The sequence below is a fragment of the Odocoileus virginianus genome, chromosome 2 (assembly GCF_023699985.2).
Source record: "Odocoileus virginianus isolate 20LAN1187 ecotype Illinois chromosome 2, Ovbor_1.2, whole genome shotgun sequence".
In the NCBI taxonomy this organism is placed as follows: domain Eukaryota; kingdom Metazoa; phylum Chordata; class Mammalia; order Artiodactyla; family Cervidae; genus Odocoileus; species Odocoileus virginianus.
Genome location: NC_069675.1, coordinates 89,806,853 through 89,828,050, shown reverse-complemented (window position 1 = coordinate 89,828,050; position 21,198 = coordinate 89,806,853). Strand labels below are relative to the sequence as shown.

Genomic DNA, 21,198 nt, shown 5'->3' with positions numbered 1-21,198 from the left:
GGTATGACCTAAATTAAATTCCTTACAATTATATAGTGGAAGTGACAAATAGATTCAGGAGATTAGATCTGATAGACAGAGTTCCTGAAGAACTATGGACGGAAGTTCATGACATTGTACAGGAGGCAGTGATCAAGACCATCCCCAAGGAAAAGAAATGCAAAAAGGCAAAATGGTTGTCTGAGGAGGCCTTACAGATAGCTGAGAAAATAGAGGAGCTGAAGGCAAAGCAGAAAAGGAAAGATATACCCATCTGAATGCAGAGTTCCAAAGAATAGCAGGGAAAGATAAGAAAACCTTCCCAGGGATCAATGCAAAGAAATAGAGGAAACAATAGAATGGGAAAGACTAGAGATCTCTTCAAGATAATTAGTGATTAAAAGGGAACATTTCATGCAAAGATGGGCACAATAAAGGACAGAAATGGTATGGACCTAACAGAAGCAGAAGATACTAAGAAGAGGTGGCAAAAATACACAGAAGAACTACAAAAAAGATCTTAATGACCCAGATAACCACAATGGAGTGATCACTCACCTAGAGCCAGACATCCTGGAATGCGAAGTCAAGTGGGACTACGAACAAAGCTAGTGGAAGTGATGGAATTCCATTTGAGCTATTTCAAATCCTAAAAGATGATGCTGTGAAAGTGCGGCACTCAATATGACTTCAAATTTGGAAAACTCAGCAGTGGCCATAGGACTGGGAAAGGTCCGTTTTCATTCCCAGCCCAAAGAAAGGCAATCCCAAAGAATGCTCAAACTACTGAACAGTTGTACTCATCTTCAGTTCAGTTCAGTTCAGTCGCTCAGTCGTGTCTGACTCTTTGCGACCCCATGAATCGCAGCACGCCAGGCCTCCCTGTCCATCACCAACTCCTGGAGTTTACTCAAATTCATATCCATCGAGTTGGTGATGCCATCCAGCCATCTCATCCTCTGCTGTCCCCTTCTCCTCCTGCCCCCAATCCCTCCCAGCATTAGGGTCTTTTCCAATGAGTCAGCTCTTTGCTTGAGGTGGCCAAAGTATTGGAATTTCAGCTTCAGCATCAGTCCTTCCAATGAACACCCAGGGCTGATCTCCTTTAGGATGGACTGGTTGGATCTCCTTGCAGTCCAAGGGACTCTCAAGAGTCTTCTCCAACACCACAGTTCAAAAGCATCAATTCTTCAGTGCTCAGCTTTCTTCACAGTCCAACTCTAACATCCATACATGACAACTGGAAAAACCATAGCCTTGACTAGATGGACCTTTGTTGGCAAAGTAATGCACTCATCTTACATACTAGCAAAGTAATGCTCAAAATTCTCCAAGCAAGGCTCCAATAGTACCAAGAATTTCCAGATGTTCAAGCTGGATTTAGAAAAGGCAGAGGAACCAGAGATCAAATTGCCAACATCCTTTGGATCATCAAAAAAGCAACAGAGTTCCAAAAAAACATCTACTTCTGTTTTATTGACTATGCCAAAGCCTTTGACTCTGCGGATCACAGCAAACTATGGAAAATTCTTCAAGAGTTGGGAATACCAGACCACCTGACCTGCCTCTTGAGAAATCTGTATGCAGGTCAAGAAGCAACAGTTAGAACTGGACATGGGACAATGGACTGGTTCCAAAATGGGAAAGGAGTACGTCAAGGCTGTATATTGTCATCCTGCTTATTTAACTTCTATGCAGAGTACATCATGAGAAATGGCAGGCTGAATGAAGCATAAGCTGGAATTAAGATTGCCAGGAGAAATATCAGTAACCTCAGATATGCAGATGACACCACCCTTATGGCAGAAAGTGAAGAGAAACTAAACAGCCTCTTGATGAAAGTGAAAGAGGAGAGTGAAAAAGTTGGCTTAAAGCTTAACATTCAGAAAACTAAGATCATGGCGTCTGGTCCCATCACTTCATGGGAAATAGATGGGGAAACAGTGGAAACTGTGAGAGACTTTATTTTGGGGGGCTCCAAAATCACTGCAGGTTGTGACTGAAGCCATGAAATTAAAAGACGCTTGCTCCTTGGAAGAAAAGCTGTGACCAACCTAGACAGCATATTAAAAAGCAGAGACATTACTTTGCCAACAAAGGTCTGTCTAGTCAAAGCTATGGTTTTTCCAGTAATCATGTATGGATGTGAGAGTTGAACTATAAAGAGAGCTGGGCACTGAAGAATTGATGCTTTTAGAACTGTGGTGTTGGAGAAGACTCTTGAGAGTCCCTTGGACTTCAAGGAGATCAAACCAGTCAATCCTAAAGGAAATCAGCTGAAACTCCAATACTTTGGCCACCTGATGCAAAGAACTGACTCCTTAGAAAAGACCCTGATGCTGGGAAAGATTGAAGGGAGGAGAAGGGGACAACAGAAGATGAGATGGTTGGATGGCATCACCAACTCGAAGGACGTGAGTTTGAGCAAGCTCTGGGAGTTGGTGATGGACAGGGAAACCTGGCATGCTGCAGTCCATGGGATTGCAAAGAATCAGACATGACTGAGCGACTGAACTGAACTGAGCTTCAGCATCAGTCCTTCCAATGAATATTCCAGGGTTGATTTCCTTTAGGATTCAAGTAAGGGTACTGAATGCTGATAATAAGGTGATTTACAAGGTGTCACGGAAGATTCTAGACATGTGACATGCTTCAAAGCACACTTCCGACATAACCACCCAGAGAGGCGGCTGCTGGAACTGTCTCCATTTTGCAGGCAAGGAAAGATTTTACAGAGGAGGCACAGAGCATGCAGCCCAAGGTCACGCCCGGGAAATCTGAGCCCAGGCGCCTGACTTTCAAGCCCTCTGACCCAGGTTGTATGAGGGGCTTTGGTCAGGGTTAGGTAGATGATCACAGAAATAATGATCTAAGGACAGAGCCATGGAGGAGAGATCAGAACTAATCTATCCAGATTGAGGGGAGGGGTGGATCAGAGACAGCTTTCTTGAAGTGTCCTTGGAGCTGAGAACTTCCAGAAGGGGAGTTCCATAGGGGAAGAGCCCAAGGAAGGAGGGACCTTCCAAGCAGGGAGCACTACCAGAGCAAAGATCCTGGGGTGCCAGCGCCCCCGCCAGGACACCCTCAGGGGGGCAGGCAGTGCAGACCAAGAGCTGTGTCTTAGCCGCCTCCTGGCTGCACCCACTTCCTGTTTGTCTGCAGCTGTATTTTTAGATGTCTTACTTTCCGATGACACTGGTGGGCTAGCAGGATCTGGGCTCCCTCAGTCAGTTTTTTTATAGTCTCCCACCTCGGGTTTCTGTATCTTGGCCCATCCCCCAGGGACCTGAGCTGAGAGGTTGATGGGAAGCCCCGGCTTCCTGTAATGCAGGTAACTGACTGGTCCACTGGGGTCCCAGGGGCCCACTTCATTCAATGCCAGTCACCACCAGCTCTCTCCACCTTTTACCCTGACAGCTGCTTTCTCTCTCTCTTCCTGCCAGTTTAATTCCACTCCAGTCTAAGATACCTCTCTGTGCCAGACCCTGGGCTGGGTACTGGCAAGACAGCCCTAAAAATGACAGGAGGTGCCTTTAGCATCATATGTGCTAGAGTCAGGGTGAGTGCACATAAGTCACAGTGCAGACTGGGACTTGTATGGGAGTAAAGAGGGCCTTCTGATAATTATGGCGGGCTACAGTGTAAACCTGGGCAAAAAAGATGCAAGGTTGCCAGTGAAGTCTAGAAAGATGGAAAAGTGAGGGGCAACTTGACAGTGGAGGACAAGTGGAGGGGAGTCTCAGCAGGGGGGATGGCATGTGCGAAGTCATGGAAGGGTGGGGACAAGTGCAGAGTTTATGGAGGCAGTAACCCAGTATGCATGCTATGGAGAGTCCAGGGTGGCCTCCAGGTGGGAAAAGCTGGGCAGTTTGGAACAACTGGGGCTTCCCTGGTGGCTCAGATGGTAAAGAATCTGCCTTCGATGCAAGAGACCCAGGTTGGATCCCTGGGTAGAACAGGGTGGCAAAAACCCAGCAGCTCTGCTAGCCAGGGCCCATGGCAGGCATCACTAATTGATTACAGCACTCTCCTTCCTGCTGATTCATCCTTACAGCCCTCAACGCAGAGCCAGGGGCCGGTCACGACCAGTGGTCAGGCTGTGCGCTAGATGAAGCCAGCAGTGGCTAACAAGTGTGGACTTAGCTGGAGAGGAAGCTGGAGTTCAAGTTAAGAGAGGCCTAGAATGTGAGAGCAGGAGCTAGAATATTCCCTAGGCATTAGAGAACTAGCAGAGGATGGTAGAGGGAGGGACATAACTAGACTAACGTTTGCGGAGTTTCAGGAAGGTCTCTGCCACTGGCGGAAGGAACTGGGCTGGAGAAGCGTCGAGGGGCGTGTCCAGGTGAGAACAGATGGGCCCAGCTGAACACTGAACAGGGAGCAGAGAGGGGGACCTGATGGCCTAGGAGAGGTTTGTCGTAGGGCAGTGAGAAGAGAAAGGTGGTTAGGATGACTCCGGGATCTCTGGGGTCCTGGCCCAGCGTGGGCAGGTAGAAGAGCACAGCGGGAGGTCCCGGTAGAATCTTTGTCCAGAAATCACCCTGAGAGTCTGGGCCCCTGTGGGAGAGAGGACCAACAGGTTTGGTGGGTTTACAGCGGAGAGTGTCAGAGTCTGGAGAAACTTGCCTTTTGAGGGAGCTAACAATCACAAGATGCCTCTGTCCCCCACTCAGGGACCTGTAGGGAGAGGGTGGGAGAGCAGGTGCCTGGTGGTTCTCCCCAGCGTGGAGAAATGGGAGCCTACGGGTACTGACTGTAAAGTCTGGGGGTGACTGCAAGAAGGGGGGACTGACATGTCTTTACCCAAATGGTATGGACTTAGCCATGGACGGCCACCTGCTCCAAGGCCACCACAGGGGGATGCGATGACACGCCAGGGTAGAGTCCTTTGGATTCTGGAACCTGGTCTCGGCACTGGAGGGATGTGGCTGAGAGATCACTGGAAGGTGTAGCTTTGTCTAGGAGGGACCAATTGTGCCTGGGGGAGAGGCCTGGGATTGGGTCTCTGGTCAGAGGGACCTGGGGGCCTCCACTTACTACCTCCAGACCTGCAGACACCACAGCCATGGCTCACAGGAGGGGAACCACAGCCTGGACAGGTGCCGCTAGAGGGATGACCATTTCCCTGCTTCTGCTCCCCTGACCCCAACCCTGGGGGTGAGCCCAGAGGAAGGGTGTGTGTGTGAGAGAGACAGACAGACCCCATGCTCACATAGAGGAAGTGTGTGTTTGTGTGTATGTGTGACAGACCTCACACACAGAGGAAAGGGGTGTGTGTGTGTGACTGTGTGACAGACCCCACACTCACACCTCCAGCCCCCAGAGCTCCCAGCTTAGCTTACCTTGTGGAGGAAGAAGAAAGTTTGGGATCAAATTTGAGCCTGAAGTTTTGAAATGACCAGATCTTAACGAGAGAAAGATTGCTTTCATAATCAAAAGCTGTCGAATGTTTGAAACTGGACCAAATACTATCAAAGGTGCATAACTCCCCACTGGTGGAGGGGTTTGCAGAGGCCAGCTGGTTGCTGTTATTGAAAACATAAAGCTGTGCCATAATTGTAACCCAGGGACCTGAAAGTCCTTAATAAACCATCTATGAGGGGAGCACAAAAAAGGATCCTATTTGAAGGGGAAAGATGGTTAGAAATCAGGATGGAACGAGGCTTTATTGAATGGATCAGGCAGAGGGACCCAGGAAGTGGGACCCCTGTCTCTCCACTCACCCCTCCCTGCACGGTCTGGGGGCAGTCTATCTCAGGAAATGCAGGTCACCCTGTTATTGGTTGGTGCCGGTAACACCCTCAAATCAATGCCGAGCCCGCCCCCAAACCCAGGTTGGTTTAAGGACCAAAGAGACCTCTCCTCCAAGGCCGAGGCCAAATCTCAGGATGCCATCACCTTCGCTGGGCCAGGTGGGATAGGCCTGACACAGCAACGTCTTGTGGGTGACTTTCCAGAGAGGAAGCAGCTAGCAGCAGAGAGCTCAGGTCACACTTAGCCAACCATCTCTGCAGCCAGGGTGGGAGGACAGCAGAGGGAGAGTGCAGGCCCAGGAAGAGGAAGCTTCCACGTGGGAGACACAGGCGTGTGCGGGGTCAGATTCCCCCAGCGCCCACCCACCGGTAAACAGGACCAGCTGGGGACCTGACTCAAGGTCTAGCTCTCTCCTAGGGGTCAGGGGAGGTACGGAGAGAAAGGGCTGTGGAAGGGAGTCTTGCTCCCCAGGCCTAGGGCTGCAGTGGGGAGTGTGAATCGGGGCCTCTGAGGCTGAGGGGTCTGTGGCAATGCGGGGGCAGGAGTGGGTACGAGGTCGGGGACTCTCAGGAGGTGGACATCTGGGTGTCATCAAATGGAAGGGATGCTGGCGCCTCGGAGGGAAAGCAGGACTGAAGAGGACGGGAAGGGAGCCTTGGAGGAGCCAACGGAACGTTCAGGAGAGGGAGGAAAAGCTGAGGGAACTCGCCTGAGAGCCAGGCAGCCGCCAGATCCTGGCCGGGCTCTGGCCCCTCTGGCAACTGACAAGACGCATCTCTCAGCTGCTCTGGGGAACCGAACGGCCTTGAGTCTGCCCAGGTGGGCAGTGGGTCAAGTTTACCTCCCTGCTTCCTGCGCTTCTCCTCCGGCTCTGGCTGCCGCTCAGGGCCGCCTCTGAGACAGCCCCCGTGCCCCCTCCCCATCAGGGCCCCGCGTTCCAGACTTTCCCCTCATCAGAGTTTACCAGGCAGGTCTGAGCCTCTCACCGGAGTCCCTGGCCAAGTTCAGCCTGGCTCGCTGCCCCCCGTCTCCTCGGCTTACAGCAGGAGCCAGTTGAGGCCTATCGGCAGACAGAGCCACATGCCAGGCCCGGGGACCCTCCCCACCGAAGGCAGCGAAGCCAGCCCACTCGCCCTAAGTTCATCCGTGTCAGTTCCTGCAAGAGGGCTTGTGCTCCGGGTCAGGCACTCGGACCCAAGGAACCCAAGTCCCTCCCTGGTCCCTTTCTCACCTAAGTCACTGGCCCACTCCTTGCCCCATGTAAACTGGAGTCTTGATCCTTAAAACCCAGCCAGCCTGCCTGGGGCAGGGGAAGGCGAATGGGGAGCTGGGGGCTCTCTCAGCTTCAGTTTGCCCTCTGTACATAACCCATGTATAAGCTGGGGCCCCCCCATCCTTTATGATTTCAAAAATATCAGTTCAAAGCCATATTCCACACCCTGTGGGAATGCAAAGATACCGCCTATGCTTTGGAGCACTCTGGTTTACGTTTTCTCCCTCCCTTCTGCATCAGAGCAGCGACTTCTGCTAAATTCGTTTAGTGTCTGGATCAGGTCTCTGACCCAGGTCTGCTGTTTTGTTTTCACAGAGCCCTGACTGAGATGTGGAATGTGGCCGTCGCCTTCTGCTATTTCCACCAGAAACCCACCGCAGAGGTATTTGTGTGGAAGGCAGGCAGAGGGAGATTTCGGGAAGTCAGAGGGAAGGTTTCAAGTGCGACAATAAAAACTTCAAATGGATATTGGACAGTCCTGTTCTTCAAAATTTCACCCCTGAGAAGTTTTCATGGACCCCTTTATCTCACACAGTTCCCGAGCCTGGCTCTTTTCCTTTAAAATTTTTTTTTAATTGAAGCATAGTCGATGTGGACTTCCCTGGTGGCTCAGTGGTAAAGGATCCGCCTGCCAGTGCAGGAGACATGGGTTCAATCCCTGGGTCAGGAAGATCCCCTGCAGAAGGAAATGGCAATCCTCTCCAGTTTTCTTGCCTGTAAAATCCCATGGCTGGAGGAGCCTGGTGGTCTATAGTCCATCAGGTCACAAAACGGTTTGACATGACTTAGCTATTAAACAGCAACGACATGGCCAATGTACAATATTACATAAGTTACAGGTGTACAATATAGTGATTCACAGTTTTTAAAGGTTATACTTCATTTTTTTGTTGTTATAAAATATTGGCTATATTCCCTGTGTTGTGCAATAATCCTGGCTCACTTCTTCATCTTCTTTTTCACACCTCTCTTCCTTGAGACTCAAAATAGTCCGGTGGTTAAATACAAGAGTTCTGCTCCCATATGGCCTGACTCTGTGAGCCTGGCTTTGCATCTCATCAGCTATGTGATAATATGAGAGTTACCTAACCTCTCTGAGCATCAGTTTCATTTTTCTTTGAGGATAATAAAAGTTGAAGATAACAGGATTGGTGGTGAGGATTTCATAAAGCAATCCATGGGAAGCCCTTAGCAGCAGAGTGTTAATAATGTTAGCTATTATTATTAACCCCCTCCAAATTTTCCTACTTTCCTAGACAGAACAATTCAACCTTCTCAGGCCTTGTCCCAAATCCTGCCCGTCTTTGCATGTTCAAGTCCAGAAAGTCTCAGGCACAGGAGTATTCTTTGAACATGATTGGCCCTCCTTTACTGGCAGTCAGCCATGGTTGTGAATGGGCTGCATCACAAGTAAAGCGGCTGAACAGTGACCCCCAAGCTGATGCTACTAAACAAACTTTATGCCTTTCTTCCTCTTTCTCTCCTCCTCCTCTCTCCTAACCCCATTAGGCTGAAAGTAAACAGCACTACAGGCTTCCCAGGTGGCTCAGCAGGAGATGCTGGTTCAATCCCTGAGTTGGGAAGATCCCCTTGAGGAGGAAATGGCAACCGACTCCAGTATTCTTGCCTGGAAAATTCCATGGGCAGAGGAGCCTGGTGGGCAACAGTTCATAGGGTTGCCAAGAATCTGACACAACTGAGCACACACACATCACCAAGGCATGCACGAACAGCACCAACGGCAGTGGCAGATCTGGGGCCTAATGGGAATCTGTCTCCAACCTTACTGAACTACTGGGAAAGAAGTGCTGTCTTTCAGGGGTCTCTATGCAGCCTGGAGTTTTTTGGGGCCATCTTGTCTACCTCTTGGGAAACCCTACCTAACAAGGAAGCCAACACAGAGAAAGAGACTACTTGTCAGTGATGTCATTTGAGGTTCTAAATTCTGCCATACCTGGATTTGTCCCTTGAGTTTTCCAATGTTGTGTGCCCAGAGATCTCCCTTTTCTTGTTTAAGCTAATTTGATACAAAATTGAATGTCGTAAAAAATTGAATGAATCTTGACTAGTGAATAATTTCAACTAAAAATGGGGTGTATTATAAAACAAGGGGGAATGTCATGGAATCCACTGCAGAACGCACAGCCAGAAACCACAGGAATGAAAAGGCTGCCTCTGACTCCATATCTCTTTCTCTTGACCTCTCTCCCTGAGGCCACACAATCTCCCATTCCTGCCTTTTCTCTGCATATCTCCTCCTTTTTTTCCTCTGCAGATCAGTGTTTCTGCTGACTCATTGGCTCATCTAGAAAAGGTCCGAGGACTGGTTATTACTGGCCCAGATTTGGTCACATGGCCCTAAACCATTATTGTGATTGGCCAAACAGGGGCCATTACCTCTGGCTGGGTCCAGGCCCACCTAAACCAAATACACTAAGAGAGGGTGAAGAATGGACTTTAAAAAAAAAAAAAGATCTAAGTACTGTTTTCAGAATAATGGAGAATGAATACCAAATACTGCTCCGCCCCCTGACAAGTCTCTGTCTGGAGTTAAGTGAGTTTCTGTTTTACAGATCAATGGAGCCCTGAGTAAGCTCAGGGCCAGCCCCTTGTCCTAGAGGAACAGTTCTAATGGAAGCTTTCACCTGTGACAGCAGCTTCTGGAGGGCTGGTTTAGCTTGGGCTTTCACTAATCTCCATTCAAATCCCACATCGAGCCAGAGGGTTCTGACTCCGGCCCCAGCAGGAGGCCTTCCCTTGGCATCACTGGAGTTTTATAAAGGTCCCATTACATGGAATCATAAGGAGTCAGGGAGTCCAAGGAGAGAAGTCAGGGAGAGAGGAGGGGATCGTAGAAGAGCTGGCCTCTGAGCAAGTCCTTCGAGGGTGGACAGTAAGAACTCAATGCTGCAGTCAAGAAGACAAGTAGTTGCAAGTGTTGGCGAGGATGTGGGGAACTTGGAGCCCTCATACACTGCTGATAGAAATGCAAAATAGTGCACTTGCTTTGGAAAACAGCCTGGCAGGTTGTCAAAAAGTTGAACATAGAGCTACTGTATGACCCAGTCATTCTACTCCTAGCTGTATACCCAGGAGAAATGAAAATGTGTCCATGCAGAAGCTTTTACATGCATTTTCACAGAAGCATTCTTCATAATTGCCCAAAAGAAGAAGCAACTCAACTGTCTGCCAACTGGTGAATGGATAAATAAAAATGTGGTTTGTCCATACAATGGGATATTATTCCATCATAAGAGGAAATAAAGTACTGATATCTGCTACAATGTGATTAAACCTTGAAAATCTTCCTAAGTGAAAGAAGACAAGGGACTTCCCTCGTGGTCTCAACACAGGGGACCTGGGTTCAATCCCTGGTCAGGGAACTCTATCCCACAGGCTGCAACCAAGGGTTCATGTGCTGCAGTGAAGATCGAAGATCTTGCATGGGACAACCAAAAACAGCCAAATAAGTAAATAAAAATAAAAAATATAAAAAAAGAAAGAAGCCAGTCACAAAAAACCATATGTTGTATGATTCCTTTTGTGAAATGTTGGGCATAGAAAAATATATACAGGCAGAATGTAGACTGGGGATTGTCTATAGCTGTGAGGGGAGGAATTGATGCAAAAAAAAAAAAGTGAATGATGCTAATGGGGATTTGGAGGGGGATGTTGCAAATTGGAGTAATGGTTTCATAATCGTGAACACAAAGTATGCAACAAAACATTGAATTGTACACTTTAAACAGGTGATGAATTGTATTGTATGTGAATTATTATCTCAGGATAGCTATTAGCAAAGAAGAAGGAAAGAATATATCTAGAGGTAGGAGAAGGGGACCTAAGCCACAGAGCAGCCTGGGAACTCTAAGATGTCAGGGTCGCCCATCTGATCAGCTGGCCACCCTGCCCGCCCCTCATCCTTTGGATTCCAAAACAAGTGAAGGGTATTGGGGGCTGAGAGTCCAGCCCTGACGTGTAAAGAATAACAGTCAAAGGAAAGAGGGGGAGAGAAGAAAGCCTATCTCCGAGGCCGGAGGTGGGCAGGAAGCTCCACAAGAAGCAGAGAGTCCAGGTGACCGATGCCAGTCTGGGTCACTGGCTCAAGTGCTGGAGAGAGATCAGAGATCTGGTAGCACAGGACTGTGACATGTGCGGGTTCCTCCGTGTGAAGGCTTGGCCCTGGACGACCCCCTCCACTGTCAACTGTCCACTGCCTTTCTGTGGAGATGGTTCCAACATGGCCTTTGGCTGTAGCTGGTTGCACAGGCATGGACCTCTGACCCCAGCTGAACCAGCCTTGGTCCTTTCTCTGGAATTTGGGACCTTGACAGAGGAAAAGGTATTCTCTCCAACAGGCCAGAACATGTGAGCTAGAAGGTGGTGAAGGGCCGGGCCGCCTCCCCCTATTCCCCGTGGGCAAGGCTGAAGAGGGCGCTGCTTCCCCCAGCTGTTGGGAATGTTCCGAGGTCCCCATGGAAGGAGCTCTAAAGTGCAAGCACCTGGGAGCGCTCGGGCAGTATGGGGCTCTGTGCACCTTGTCGGGAGAGCCCAGAGGGACAGGAGCCGCAGCAGAGAAGCAGGTAAGGAGGGTTCTCGAAGAAGCAGCACTAGTGGGAGGAGGTGGAGAGGGACTGGCTGTCCCAGAAACTTCCCTGGAGAGGGGTTTGGAAATCACAAACCAGGGCCATCGGTACCTATTGCCCTTGGCCACAAGTCCTAGGGAAGCAAAACTTCCATAGGAGCAGCAGCATGACAGCCTTGTTAATGTGGTGAATAGTAGATATTCTGTGCCAGCAGGCCCATTATACTTTTCAAAGCATAGTCACCTCCACAATCTCATTTGCTCCTTCCCCAGGTATGTGAGAGAAAGATGTAGCATGCTCTGAGAGCTGCCAAGCCCATGGCCCCTTCTAGAATAAAGCTGCCTGACTGACCCACCCTTTCACATTGGATTAAGATGTATACCCAACACAAAGACTTTCCTGGTGGCTCAGATGGCAAAGCATCTGCTTACAATGCGGGAGACCCGAGTCCAATCCCTGCGTCGGGAAGATCTCCTGGAGAAGGAAATGGCAACCCACTCCAGTATTCTTGCCTGGAAAATCCCATGGATAGAGGAACCTGGTAGGCTACAGTCCATGGGGTCACAAAGAGTGGGACACAACTGAGTGACTTCACTTTCTTTCTTTCTTCCAACACAAAGGCAGCCACCCCACAGGTGGGCCAGTGGCCTGGGGAGGAGCCTGGCTGAGCCCTGTGTACCGAGCACAGATAACAGTGACCAAAGGAGCCAACGTGCTTCCCTCTTGGGGTTTGAGAGGCAGCCTCCGGAGAGAGGCAGAGCTCTGTTTTTGCAAGGCCAGAAGCCAAGAGACACAGAGAGCAGAGACTGAAAGCCAAGAGTGAATAAGAAGTGGTGGTGGCGGCAGCCAGGAGATGGGATAAAGGTAGGAGAGAGGCACTGGCGGCCGGGGGGCGGGGGGGGGTTGAAGCAGGGAGCACGATGGCTGAGATGGGGGAGCCAGCCTGGGGGGGCCCTAGAGCAGACCTACTTTAGCAGATGGTGCCCCATGGCCTGGCACCAGAGCAGCACTGGACCCTCAAGGGCCTGTCTGCACAAAATGGAGTCAAGAGGCTTAGATTCTGGTCTTCATTGTTGTCCTGAGCATCCTTATCAGGAACCCTCAGGGACCACCTGTGTCACCCCTAATCCTTAAGGCTGCCTTGTACCCTGCCCCATGAATCTCTGGCCCAGCAGGAGGAGGCCATTCCTGGCCGAGGTCAGCACATCTCAGCAGGGTCCTTCCTCTTGTCTGCCCCTGAACCCTCTCTTCTTCAGAGGGGTCCTTGTCAGGGGCAGACCAAAGGGAAGACTTTCTGTGATATGATGACATCAGTCAGGCCTTCAGCCTCGGGGATAAATCTAGAGAGGTACCCAAAACCTTGGTGAGAAGCTGACCAAATTAAGTCAAGACATGAAGGAAACTTCTCTTCTTCCTTCTTTCTGTCCTTTGTTTCTTCAAGCAAATTTGACTCTCAAATATGTTACTTGCTGATTCAGGCACCTAGCAGAGTCCAATCAACTATGACCAACAGACCAGGGTTATGTAATACTCATGGCTGCTGGGGCTCAATCCTGGTGCTGGATCTTCTCAGAGGAAGAGGGAATGTGGTGCAGATTTAGACCTAAAATATGTGCACTAAGCAGAGAGAGAGAAAATCAGGGGATGGGAACTAACACTTTAAAAAGTTGACATACGTTGAGTGCTGTCCATACAGTTTTTAGTTTACTTAAGTCTTCCCAACAACTCTGTGAGATAAGCCTTAATAACCTTGTTGTGCAAATGAGGGAAGTTAGGCTTGGAAAGTTAAGGCACTAGCTCAAGACGTTGAGTCTGGTAAGGGGTGAGGCTGAATGAGAATCCAATACTATCCAAGGCCAGGGGTTATGCTCTTTCCTCTGTACCACACTGCCTGGCACTGATTTGAAATGTTTCTGCCCTTGCTTTGCTGAGTCTCAAAACCCCACTAACTCCGTTTCACCGAAGGGCCTTTGAAACTTTCAAGCTCACATTTGTCATCATTCATGTATTATTCCATCGTTCAGTCATATCCAACTCTTTGCAACCCCATGGACTGCCCCACGCCGAGCTCCTCTGTCCTCCACTGTCTCCCTGAGTTTGCTCAAATTCATGTTTATTGAGTCGGTGATGCTATCTATCTCATCCTCTGCCACCCTCTTCTCCTCTTGCCTTCAATTTTTCCCAGCATCAGGGTCTTTTCTTATAAATCAGCTCTTTGCATCAGGTGACCAAAATACTGGAGCTTCAACATCAGTTATTCCAATGGATATTCAAGGTTGATTTCCTTTAGGACTGATGGGCTTGATCTCCTTGCAGTCCAAGGGACTCTCGAGAGCCTTCTTCAACTTCACAATTCGACAGCATCAGTTCTTCAGTGCTCAGCCTTCTTTATAGTCCAACTCTCACACCCATACATGACTACTTGAAAAATCATAGCTTTAACTATACGGACCTTTGTGGGCAAAGCGATGTCTCTCCTATACATTATCTAGGTTTGTCATAGCTTTCCTTCCAAGGAGCAAGCGTCTTTTAATTTCATGGCTGCAGTCACTGTCCGCGGTGATTTTGGAGCCTGAGAAAATAAAATCTGTCACTGCTTCCACTTTTTCTCCTCCTTTTTGGCGTGAGGTGGCGAGTTTTTTATCAAAGAGACAAGGAAGTGGAGTCCAGAGAGAGTTAGTGTCCAGCCTATAGTCATACAGGGATTCAAATGCAGAAAGGGGGAAAGGATGCAGGTCTCCTAAGTCTGATGCTGGGGCCTTCCCCAGACAACATGCCACCTTGAGGGTGTCCTGATCCACGGCTTCTTTTTCCCTGCAAAGCTGATTGTTGAGGCTGCCCCAGGCTGGTTCCTGCCTGGCTCTCTGATTCCACCTTCTCTAGTTCCTCCTTCTGTCTGTCCCCTAAATGTAATCGTTGGTCGCTCTCCTGGGAGGTCCCCTAGCAGCGAGAGTAATGTGATTCCACAACTCCACACTCAGGACTGCAGACTCCCCAGGGGGCATACTGTGTCTTTCATCTTTGACATTCCCTAAATTCCTGACGGAAACATCAAGGGACTACGCCATAAAGGCTGAGATAACTGTTGGATAAGATAAGATAATTAGGTTATGCGTGCCTATGTTGCCACTGCATCCACTGACCCACCTCCATTCATCTACCATCTATCCACCCTCCCTCCACTATTCATTCATTCACTCATCTGTCCACCCATCTGTCCCTTCATCTAACAAGGCTCATCAACAGGCCATACTTATTCACACCGCCACGCTCCCTCTGCCTAAACGCTCTTTCTGTCTGCCTTCATTTGACGCTAACTCCTCTTCCATTGCCGGAGAAGGCAATGGCACCCCACTCCAGTACTCTTTTGCCTGGAAAATCCCATGGATGGAGGAGCCTGGTAGGCTTCAGTCCATGGGGTTGCTAAGAGTTGGACAAGACTGAGCGACTTCACTTTCACTTTTCACTTTTGTGCATTGGAGAAGGAGATGGTAACCCACTCCAGTGTTCTTGCCTGGAGAATCCCAGGGACAGGGGAGCCTGGTGAGCTGCGGTCTATGGGGTCGCACAGAGTCAGACACGACTGAAGCGACGTAGCAGCAGCATCTTCCATCACATCCTCTGGAGAGCCCAGATTTGACTAAGAGACCTTGTGTCCCAAGAACACCTTTTACACTTATCACATTTTTAAAAGCCTTATTGAGATGTAACTCACAAACAAGCTTATACTGCTCACCAGTAAATGGAGAGAGGGGTTGTTAGGGCAAGGAATAGTGACTTTATTTTTATTTGGGAAGCCAGTAGACCGAGAAGATGGTGGATAAATATCCCAAAGAGCCATCTTCTCTGTGTTAGAATTCAGACTTCTAAGAGGGGAGGGAGTAAAGTCCTGGTTCCAGTTAGACTCTGTAGGCGGTGTGTTGATTTCTTCTTTCCTGCCATCCTTCACAGGTGGGTCTGGTCAGAAGTTGAACAATGATATTTTAGCTTAACACTCATTACCTGGATGGCAGGGTTCCCAGAGATGGGCCATTATGTATAATTTAAGCTTACAGACAACATGCCTTTGGTGATTAACTTGTAGCAAAAGCAATAGAATACAAAGATTAAAGTAAAAGAAACATCCAATATGCAGTCAGATTTGTTTTTTCCTATTGCAATACTACAAAATTCATCCTTTTATAGTATACAATTCAGTGGTATATTCACAGTTGTACAACCATCATCACTAACTTCAGAATATTTTCATCACTCCATAAAGAAACCCTGTACCTACTAGTGCCTTACTATTTCCCCTCAACTCCTCCAACCCTTGGCAATCATGTATCTACTTTCTGTCTCTATAGATTTGCCTACTCTGGAGATTTCATATAAATGGAATCATACCATATGTGATCTTTCATTTAGCGTAATGTTTTCAAGGTTCATACATGTTGTAGCATGTGTCAAGACACCTCTACATTTTTAATAAGGGTTGAGAACGTTTTGGTAGCTTTGGCCCATTCTGGTCCTCGGGTGAGCTCAATTAAAAAAAAAAAAAAACATAGGGTTGCAAAGTCTTAGAACTTCTCAAATTTAGAGCCAACATGGCCATCCTAGAAAGATTATTGGAAAACCAAAGGCCAAAAAAAGTTGCTGACTTTGAAAATGAAGGAAAGAGCCACAAGTAGAAGAACACAGGCAGCCTAGAGCAGCTAGAGATGAGAAAATGCATTCACTCCTAGAGCCTCCAGAAAGAATCCCACCCTGCCCTGCCCACACCTACATTCTAGCCCGTCAAGACCCGTCGGGAACTTGGACCCCCCAGAAGTATAAGATAATTAATTTCTGTTGTTTGAAACTTGTGTATAACTCGGTTTCTGTTAACTTGTTACATACAGCATCAATAGGAAACGACTACAATTTTGGTACCTGAAAATGGAAAGCAGGACTGCACCTAGCTCATCTCCGAAGCATCAGGAGGTACAGTATACCAGGTAAGCGTTCAGATTCTGCCTCGGATGATCCACGGCTTACATTGTAGTGATTGTATGTTGTGTATCCTTGAGCAAGTGATTCGTCCTCTCAACAGAATTTCCTCATCGGTAAAATGGAAATAACTGTACTCCTTCACAAGACTGTCATAAAGATTGATAAAAAGCATATGTGTTAGTGCTTAGCACACTGTGCCAGGCCTATGGGGAACGCCAAATAAATAAATGTTAGCCAGTATTACCACTGTGACCATGCATCATTGACTGTATTTTTTTTAAAGATTTTTTTTTGTAAATACATTATTTTGTGGGTTTTGTATTTTTTATATTATTGTTTGGGTGGAGGGGCTGTGTTGGGTCTTCACTGCTGTGTCGGTGCTGTCTCTAGTTGTGTTGAGTGGATGCTGCCCTTTGCTGCAGTGTAGGCTTCTCACTGCAGCGGCTTCTTTGGTTGCAGAGGACAGGCTTTGGGCACATGGGCTCAGTACTTGTGGTGTATGGGCTTAGTTGCCCAGTTGTGTGTGGAATCTTAGCTCCCCAACCAGGAATCAAACCTGTGTCTCCCATATTGGCAGGTGCATTCTTTGCCACTGGACTACCTGGGGAAATTCCACTTATAATTTTTTTAAATATTTCTTTGGCTGCACCAGGTCTAAGTTGCAGCATGCAGGATCTTTAGTTGCAGCATGTGGGCTCTAGTTCCCTGATCATGAATCGAACCCAGGTCCTCCCTGCATTGGGAGTGCAGAGTTTTAGCCACTGGATCCCCAGGGAAGTCCCTCATTAACTGTATCTTGAACTGACTTTAATCAGAGCTAATTCTGTCTCCTCTTGTGGTATCTAAAGGGACAGAGTACTTGGGCTCAGTGTGGGATCGAGTCCATAAGCAAGAACATTGGTTTCAAACACCAGAAGGTCCAGATAGCAATCATATTCCTCAGGCAGGTAGCTGTACCTGGTTCTAGATGTTTATCTAGTTTGGAGTGGTAAAACTACCAACAGCACAGAGAGAAGGATGTTTCAATGTATGAGAAAGTGAGGGATGGAGCCAGAAAAAGGATAAGGGATGCTAGGTGGAAGCCTAGTAGGAATCTGGCGACTGAGATGGGTCAGCATGGTGAAGGATGGGCAACAGGGAGGCTGGGTGGGCTCTTGAGCACACAACATCTACCCCAGTTCCTACAATGAATATTAAGCACTGTGTCCACTAGGCTAGCTAAAACAAATACAGAAAATAACAAGTGTTGAGAAATTAGAACCCTGCCACATGGCTGGTGGGAATGTAAAATGCTGCAACCACTTTTGAAAACAGTTTGGCATGTCCTTAGATAGTTAAATATACCGTGACCATATGATCCAGCAATTCCACTACTGTGTACTTGCCCACATCCACACATTTGTCCACACAAAAACTTGTCCATGAATGTTTGCAGAAGCATTTTTTTTTAATAGCCAAAAGGCAGAAACAACCCAACGTCTGTCAAATGAGGGACTGAAGAAACAAAATGTGATCTATCCATACAATAGAATAATGTTTGGCAATTAGAAAAGATTGAATGACTGAGACATGCCACGACATGGATAAACCTTTAAAACATGATGCTAAATTAAAGAAGCCAAACACAAAAGACCCCATGTTGTATGATTCTTTTTATATGAAATATCCAGAATAGGAAAATCCATGGAGACAGGAAGCAGATTAGTGGTTACCAGGGACTGGAGAGAGGGGAGAAAGAACAGGGGACTGTTCATGGCAACAGGGTTTCTTTGGTAGTGATAAAAATGTTCTTAAAAGAGGTAGTGGTAACGGTTGCCCAACTCTGAGTATATCACTGAATTTCACACTTTAAAGGGTGAATTTTGTGGTGCGTGAATTATAATCTCAATAAAGCTGCTATTAAATAGGTGCCACCCGCCTTTGAGCACTAGAGTGTCCCAGCGAGTGAGCTGAATACATGCTTGAGCTTGTTACCAGGTGTTGGGGACAAGGCTGACCTGTTGAGAAGCCTGAGCTGGACTCGTGTGACTCCCGCCTTCTTGGAGGGAGGCAAGGAGCAGAGAGGCCCAGTTTGGCTGACAGGTGGGTAAGGGAGTGATCAGGGGGTTGAGCATCTCTGAGACAGAGGGCACCTGAGAAAAGTCAAGTCACCTGGATCAGAGAGCCGGGCAGAAAGCGTGTCCATCTGTGGCTGCCAGATGTCAGGCCTCCAGAACAGGGAGCCTGGCCCTCTCTACTCTGTGGCCCTCTGGACCCCAGAGGAAACCCTGGTGACTTAGAGCAGGAGAATGACCTCCCAGTTGGTGGAAAATGAATTGAGGAGGAGGCAAAAAGAGAACCAGAGAGATGAATTAGGAGGCTGGAGCCATCACCTGGAAATGAGATGAGGTAACTTACACTCCAGAAGGGGAGATGGGCCACGTACTAGGGTTCCCCAGAGAAACAGAACCAATGGAATATATATCTGTACACGTCTATACCTCTGTCTCTATCATCTCTATCTGTATTTATAGCAAATGATTTACTGTAAGGAATTGGCTCATACAATTATGGAGGTTAAGAACCCCCCAAATCTGCATTTGTCAAACTGGAGACCCAGGAAAGCCTGTGATATAATTCCAGCCTGAGCCCAAATGCCTAAAATTCAGTAGAGCACATGGTGTAGATTCCAGCCTGAGGGTAGAAAAAGCCAATGTCCTCACTCAAGCAGCCAGGGAGGCAGATTTCCCTCTTCCTCTGTCTCTTCTACTTGGCTCTTCATTGACCCGATGAGGGTCACCCACATTAGGGAGAACAACCTGCTTTAGTTAAAGTCCATTGATTCGAATGTTCATCTCCTCCAAAAACACTGTTGCAGCACACTCAGGAAAACATGTGACCAAATACCTGGGCGCCCCATGACCCAGTCACACTGACACACGAAATTAACCATCACAGGCCATAAGCAAATAAACATATAATGTATGGTCAGGGAGCAATAAGAAAGTACAGGAAAAAATGAAGCAGGGTGACTGACTCGAGAACAGTGGTGCCAGAATGACAGGCAGAGAGAAGGTATCGAAAATAAATATCTGTTAAATGAAAGGCTGAATGTTGCATTCCTCCAAGTGTTACTTTTTTCTTTATGCCCCACATTGCTTCGCCTTCTGTTAGGTTTTAACTGCAGTGAATGCTATTGTCACTGGGAATTAAGGTATTTTTTTTTTTCCCAAGAATCAGCAGCTTGAAAGATACCATGTTCACACATTCTGCCGGAATGTCACATTTGATATGGCCACTGGACACGCTTGACTTCTTCTTTATTTATGATTTCTGGCTCTTTTCCTTTGAGGCCGCTCAGAATAGCTTCTGATCCTGCTCGCTCACAGAAACGGTGAAATCAAATCTTCCTGTGCTCGCCCCATCGGAGGCCAGTTTGCTTATGTAAGCTACTCCCGCCCTCGCTGAGTAACTGGATGGTGAGAGCAGAGCCCCGGACAGATTTCAAATGAGTCTCTCTCTCTTCACATAAACATCTTTGACTCGCATACTATTCTTCTGGTAAATTGCTTTTGTTTCCAGAAACCTCGTCGCAATCGATAGAAGTTGTGTGCGCGCTACGGGAGACCACATTTGAGCCATTGGCTGATCACTAATCTCTTTATTCCCCTTTAAATGTTTTTGGTCTTTCCCTCGGTAATATTCAAATCAATGTCCTGACTTATTTATTCTTTGGGAGTCTCGGTATCTCCCTCAGCATCACATCACTTCTGTTTGATGATAGATTTTGTTGAATTTCTGTACCCTGGCCAAAGCAGCGGGCTCCAAGGACTGTCTGTTGTGTGTGGGTGTAATGTGTGTACATGTCAGTGAATTTGCACGAGTGTGAGTGCGTCTAGCCTAATAAGAGTTAAAAGACCTCTGAGTTCAAAATCAAACAGATCTAAGTTGGGGGGACAGTTTTTCCATGGTCTAGCTGGTAACCTTGGGCAAGTTGTCTCATGGGGGCCTAGGATCCACAGCTGGAAAAGAGAAATATAGGTCTATACCCAAGAGAAATGAAAACATATGTCCACATTAAAACTTGTACAAGAATGTTCATAGCAGCATTTTTCATAATAGCAAATGAAACCCATATTCCATCAACTGGTGAATGGATAAATAAAATCCATACAGTAGAATATGATTTGGGGACTTCCCTGGCAGCCCAGTGGTTAAGACTCCACACTCCCAATGCAGAGGTCATGGGTTCAATGCCTGACTGGGGAACCAAGATCTCACATGCCACATGGCGTGGCCAAAAAAATAAAAGAATATATGATTTGATCATCAAAGGAATGAAACACCGACATACGCTGCAACATGGATGACCCTAGAAAACATGGTTCCACATGAAGGAAGCCGGATACTAAAGACCCTGTGTATTCATCTGCTGCTGCTGCTGCTAAGTCGCTTCAGTCGTGTCTGACTCTGTGCGACCCCATAGATGGCAGCCCACTAGGCTCCGCCGTCCCTGGGATTTTCCAGGCAAGAACACTGGAGTGGGTTGCCATTTCCTTCTCCAATGCATGAAAGTGAAAAGTGAAGTCACTTGGTCATGTCTCTTTGCGACCCCATGGACTGCAACCTACCAGGCTCCTCTGTCCATGGGATTTT

General features: G+C 47.8%; 1 long non-coding RNA gene across 2 annotated transcripts in view; it reads left to right on the top strand.

Annotated features, from left to right (window-relative positions):
* Positions 1–21,198, top strand: part of LOC139029665 (uncharacterized) — a 39,161-nt gene that overhangs the window by 15,110 nt on the left and 2,853 nt on the right. For both annotated transcript variants that reach the window (XR_011482674.1, XR_011482672.1), the window contains exons 2-5: positions 7,322–7,388; positions 8,516–11,589; positions 12,213–12,456; positions 16,473–16,568. This is a non-coding gene — a long non-coding RNA (uncharacterized lncRNA). The remainder of the gene's footprint in view (positions 1–7,321; positions 7,389–8,515; positions 11,590–12,212; positions 12,457–16,472; positions 16,569–21,198) is intronic.